The 6,102-nt window shown below is 53.7% G+C and overlaps 1 protein-coding gene across 2 annotated transcripts in view; it reads right to left on the bottom strand.

Moving 5' to 3' along the window:
* Stat5b (signal transducer and activator of transcription 5B) overlaps positions 1 to 2,246 on the bottom strand; it is a 72,750-nt gene extending 70,504 nt beyond the window's left edge. The window contains exon 1 of one of the 2 annotated variants that reach the window (XM_076543402.1): positions 2,109 to 2,246. The gene's annotated coding sequence lies outside the window, so the exon portion shown is untranslated. The remainder of the gene's footprint in view (positions 1 to 2,108) is intronic. The other variant, XM_076543404.1, reaches the window with a different exon arrangement.
* Between the last annotated feature and the right edge of the window lie 3,856 nt (positions 2,247 to 6,102).

Raw genomic sequence — 6,102 nt, forward strand, 5'->3', positions numbered from 1 at the left:
CTTGAACTTACCATCCTCCACGCCTACAGGAAACAGGCCAGCCTCCAGGGACATTTAGCCAGAGGTACAGTGAAGTTTTAACTGGGCGGACATCTATTACTAAGGGCTGTGTGGTGAATTTTTTTCTTAAAACCACCAGCCCCTTCCCCATTTAGCACCATCAATTTTAACAACTGTATTCTTTCACAAGGATGAAAATTTTGCTACCAAACAAACACATAAACATAGCCGGGCCAATCAACAGAATTCCCCCAACTAAAAAGGTTCAAAAACAATTCAGTGTTCACAAATGAAATCAGAGAAACAGGAAATAAATAATACATAAATGAAATATACCCTATAGACAGTGAGCATCAAAAAACACTGAGGTAAGAAGAGGCTAAGCCCTAGCCGGACGGTGGTGGCACATGCCTTTAATCCCAGCACTCGGGAGGCAGAGCCAGGCGGATCTCTGTGAGTTCGAGGCCAGCGTGGTCTATAGAGTGAGATCCAGGATAGCCACTAAAACTACACAGAGAAACCCTATCTTGAAAAACAAAAAAACAAAAAGGCAAAGTCCTATATCCTAATTGAATGGTAACAAAACTACGTGAGATAATGTAGACTCAACAGCTGAAAGCGTATTGTGGCCGAGGTAGCTATCCAACCGATTTGGAAACCCAAGATACAAGCAGACGATAAATGCCACTACTACAAGGCTGCACAAAGCTATCAGCCCAGTGACACACTAGCCCTCTCAAGGGATACTGAGGATACTCCAAAAACCAGTCTATAGATCCTACTTAGGCAAAGATCTGCTTCACTGCAGGGGATGGGTCCTTGAGGGTAAGTGTCAGTCCCTAAATTACTAGACAGTGACCTGAGCTGGCAACTAATTCCACCTATCTGGGCCTCAGTTTTCTCATTTTTTACAATAAAAGAATGTAGTATAATCCCGGGGTGGGGGTGGAGGCTTCCCCCAAATCTAAGATTCTATAACCCAGTTGCCACTATTTAATGCAAATTACTACCCACAGCAAGACAAGCACAAAATGTGGGCATAGGTCCTTGAGAAAGAGATCTCAAGAGACCGGATCTCCTTCTGCCTTTAAAATCCGCGTGGCTTTCATGAATCCCAGCTTCCCAAGCTCTCCCGCTTGTTTTTCTTCTTCGCCTTTTCCATCACTGCTGGCTACAAGTGTCTGCAAACGCCTCCTGCTCCGGACAAGTTCTTTTTTTTTTTTTCCCCTGTCTTGATCACTCTGACCATCTTGCCAGATTCCTTTAGCCTCAGACCAGCTTTTGTGATAAGACAGCTCTCCTTCCGACTCCCCATATCTACCCCCAACACCAGGAGCACTTTTTTTTTTTTTCACCCTTCAACCCTGGCTGGGAGGGGGGTCGAGAGAGAGGGGGAGCGAGAGAGAGGGGGGAGAGAGAGAGAGAGAGAGAGAGAGAGAGAGAGAGAGAGAGAGAGAGAGAGAGAGAGAGAGAGAGAGAGAGAACAGCCCGCATCCCACCACCACACGTACAAGCCCAGGCCTGGCAGGTCCTGACGTGGGATCCCGCAGCCCAGAGCCTTATCAAAATGTTCGTATTTGTTGTCTTGACTCCTTATAAGGCGCTATTTCTTGAAGCTTTGCTAATACCCCCCACCCCACTGCACCCCGGGCTCATCTCTCTCCCCAGAGTCTCCGGCACCCCACTTTAGGGGGTGGGTGGGAGGGATAATAATAATAATAAGAGGAAAAACTGGGAGAGAGCCGAGACTCTTCAGAATTGCAACAGGAAGGTGTGGGGCGGCCGACAGCAGTCCCCCCTCGCTCCCAGGGGGATCGGCTCTGGGGTGGGGGGGGTGTCCCTCACACACCCACCATGACACGCACGCGCCGAACACTTTCCACGGCATCTACGGCGCCCCCCGCCGCGGCCTCCGCGCGCCCCCCTCGCGCCCCCCGCCAGCGCCCCGGGCCCCTCCGCCGCCGCCCGGCGCGCGGCCCCCGCGGCCTCCCCACGGCCCCGGAGCGATGGCGGCGACGCGGCCCTGGCCAGCTCCAAGGCAGTAAGAGCACCGGGGGCCCCGCCCGGGCTCCCCGGCCCCCCGGCCCCACGCCGGGCGCAGCTCCTACCTCGTCCTGCCCCCCACGGGAGCCAGCGGTTCCTCCGGCCCCGCAAGCTCTCTCGCGTCCGCTCGCTCCCTCCCTCCCCGTGCAGGACCTCCGCGCGTCGTCGCCAGCGCTCGTTCCCCGCCCGGGGTGACGGCTTGGGCCGCCGACTCTCCTCCCGCCGCCGGGGCCCACGGGGGCGCGCGCGCCGCTCTCGCGCCTGGGCTCCGGGGACGCGCGCCCGCCCGGAGCCCCGAGCGCGCCCTGCTTCCTGGTTCCTCCCGGCGCGCGCTCCGCAGCCCCGAGGTCCCTTCGCGCCCCCTGCGCGGCCGCCCTGCGGGGCCCCGGAACCCACTGCGCGCAGCGAGGCGGGGTGGCGCGCTCGGCCGGGCCTGCGCCGCGCGCTCCCGCTGCTGGCCGAGCCCGTGCCTGGCCGCCCGGCGCACGCTGCTTTGTTTGGGTGGGGGCGACCACCGCTCCAGGGCGCGGGCAGCTGAGGTCGTGGCGATTGGAACCCCCCCCCTCCACGGCCCGCCCACCTCCCTCCTGCTGGGAACCAGGCCCGCGCTCCCGGTCCTCTAGCTCTCAGGCCGAGGGCAGAAGTCCATTGTAACCCCGATCAATAATTATCCCGGGCTTGTTCCCCAGAGGGCGGCTTAAACCAGGGCCCTATCGCACCACTGGGACGGACACAGGCAGGACCGGGCTGACTGGATCGGTGGACTGCCCCTGGGTGAATCTATGGGGCACAGGGGAGACGCCTTCCTCCCTGGGAATTTTTGCCGGCTACCACTAGTCAAGGTTACGGGAGTGACAGGTCTATCCAGGGCCGTCTATGTTCACTCCAGGGATAGAGGGTCTCCATGATCCTTTCTCCGATGGTGGGGAGGGGTTGTTGTGTGTGAGAGAAGGCAACCTGAGTCACCCACTCTCCTGCGCTCCATCTCCGGAGCTGGCCAGTGGTTTCCCTGGCAACCCTCCAAGGGCCAACCGGGCCAGCCCGGAAGCAAGGCACATCGGAGGTGCAAAAGAGGGAGGACCCCTTCCCAGCCCCACACAAACACACAGAACACCGGTTTTCTACCATTTGTTCAGCTGACATTTCTTCTAGCCAGGCATGATCAAGAGGCAAGCTCTCCCGGTTCCCCTTCCCAGCAGTCTTCCCTTCACGTTAAGAATAACGCCAGCCACAAAGGTTTGGGGGACTACGACGGATCACAAAGTCCTTCTGCTCCTGCCCCACAGACTGAGCAACGCCTAACACAGTGCTCCGCACAAAACAGAGGCAGGGAGCTTGGAGCCGGAGCGGGAAGCTGGATGGAAGCAGCGGCCCTGGGTCCCGGGTCGTCGCCGCCCCTCATCCCCCAGCCCGCAGCCTCCTTGGGATGTGTTAAAACTTCAGGCACATTCCTCCTTTCAAGCTTACATACCTGCATGCGTGCACGAGCTGTCCCCTCTTCCAGGAACACACTCCTGGCCTCTTCTGTGCCTACCCTTCTGTGTGATGCTTACTCGATGGCAGTGGTTCTACCCTTCCTAATGCTAGGATGCCTCATGTTGTGGTGACCCCCACCCCCAACCATAAAATTATTTTCGTTGCTACTTCATAACTGTAGTTTTCCTACTGTTTTTACTGCAGTGTAAATATCTGTATTTTCTGATGGTCTTAGGCAGCCCCCGTGAAAGGGTCTTTCATCCCCAAAGGGGTCATGGCCCACAGATTGCTACTCCTAAGGCCTAGAGTCTAGACACTATGACTGTTATTCTCCTGTTTCTTACCACACGCCTCATGCCATGCCTTATCACCATACCTCTTGTATTGAAGAACAATTTCTGGTTAGCATGTTTCTCCGTCAAGGGCAGACACAATATCCTGTTCACCTTTAAATCCCCCCACCCACACCCAGCCCTGTGTAGACACCCAGTAAATATGCTATACCTTGGAAAAGGAAACTACAAGGACTATGTACACATCAAGAGCACAAGGTCCCAAAACAGTTCATAACACTGTGAACATCTTTCTGCCTTGATCTCTATTTTCACTACATAGTAATATCAATACTGTCTATTTCATGGCATCCTGAGACTCAAGTAAGCTAAGAGACATGAGATACTTCAGACACTATCAAGCACTATATTTCTGTTAACTAGTATTGTTATTGATAAGAGCTAAGATTTTAAAGCCTTTTCCCTAACACTGAATAAGGTCTAGGACTCAACTCAGCTACCACTCTATTCAGGAAAACCATGGCCCATCTCTGACTGCTCACTAGGTAGCCAGTTAGTCCTGCGTTTAGAGACACAAAGGATGGACTGTTCTGTGGCTACCTCATCAAAACAGAAGGCTGCCATTCTGAGACAGGAAGAAAAGGTCCGACAGCTCCCTCCCTGCTTGACTATTCAGACGAGCCAGAGCATCTCTTCTTTGGATCACAGGACTATGCTTCTTTAAGTTGTGAAGACATCGATCTTAGGACACAGAAAGTGCTGGGAGAGAACTGAATGAGAAAATGAGACCTTGGAAGATTCCAGAAAGATACCTGGAGGTGCAGAGATGACCACTGCGGGCAGCTCCCAGTCCACTCCAGCCTGACCAAGAGACAAAGAGACTGCAAAGCAGAGCTTCAAGGCCTGTGGCTATACATCCTTCTGGTTCTCAGGCAGGACTAACTGGAAGCTCCTTTCTTCATGCTTTGGGGATGACCATGTGGCTGCTACAGAGAACAGCTACTTCATTTCACATCCTTCCTTCATAGCCACAGGGAGATCATGAGACCATTCTCTTGAAACGTAATTGAAACCACAACCATGATCCCCTTCAGCCAGATACCCATGTTTATGTGGCTTCCCTCTAAAGACTTCTCTGGATCCCAGAAATCAGTCTGGCCCCGGGGAACCACCTGCCACACATTAGCCAGGGAACAGTACTCTTGGGAATTTCCCTTCTTTGATATGGGAAGAAGTCAGAGCAGGCCCGTAGAGCCAGAGAGGAGGCCAGACACTTGCCAGACAGGACAACAGAGACCCCAGTGTCCTTGGGCCTGTGGAAGTTGTCACAGCCAATGTTTTGGGAGGGGCTCTGGTGGGATTCAGGATTGCTTCAGTTCAAGATTAACAGTTAGGTCCTCATCTAACTTTGCCAATGTATCAACCATGTGTCCTTGCTCAAACTGCTTAACATCTCTGAGAACCTCAGTATCCCCTCATGAATAAGTCATAGTTGGGGGAAGCGAAGTAAATACAATCTTTCAGGGTATGTGCAAGACCCTAATAACAGTGGGTGTCCCTCCAGAAGGGACATGAAGGCAGGGAAAGAGAACAGTTATTCTCTGTCTATCCTTTGGACCTTGTGCCTCTTATTCCATGAAAAAAAGTCAGTTATATGAATGTTTTTGTTTTAAAGGAAAAGGTAGGGAATGTGCCTGGGTGTGCTGAGGTATCTCTGCAATCCCCTGAGAAACAGGGGCTGGAGGATCACTGTAAGTTTAAGCCCAGCAAAAAGAAAGTTGGAAAGATGGAAAGACAGGAAGACAGACGAACATGCATATGAAACCAACTAAGCATGTTGCCTGGTTTAAGGAAGGCATGCAACAAAAGCATACTTTCTTTTATTCTCTCAGCTTAGTCCCATCCGGCTTGCTGGGTCAGGAGGGAGCAGATTTTTTGCCGAGGGGAGGGAGGAGTAGGGAGGGGAGGGGAGTGATGGAGGTGTGCAGATCCAGGCAGGACTCACCACCTGGAGATTCTCACGCACTCCTATCTGGCACCTGTGTACTTCACCTATCTGGGCATCCTTCCAGGAATAGTTAAGGGGTGGCTCTCTGGAAAGCTCTGGGGCCCCTGTGTCTCCTGGGACAGGGTCACCATGCCCTCTACACCCAGAGTCCTGGGGCGATGGTGCATTAACCAAGGAGGGTGTGGCCGATGCCGAGGAAAGAACAGTGCCAGCACAGCCAGTATCTTGCCAGCTTGCAGGGCAGGTTAGGAACTCCAAAGTCAGGCCAGCACCAGGCAAAGA

Source organism: Peromyscus maniculatus, chromosome 8 (assembly GCF_049852395.1).
Source record: "Peromyscus maniculatus bairdii isolate BWxNUB_F1_BW_parent chromosome 8, HU_Pman_BW_mat_3.1, whole genome shotgun sequence".
Lineage (NCBI taxonomy): Eukaryota > Metazoa > Chordata > Mammalia > Rodentia > Cricetidae > Peromyscus > Peromyscus maniculatus.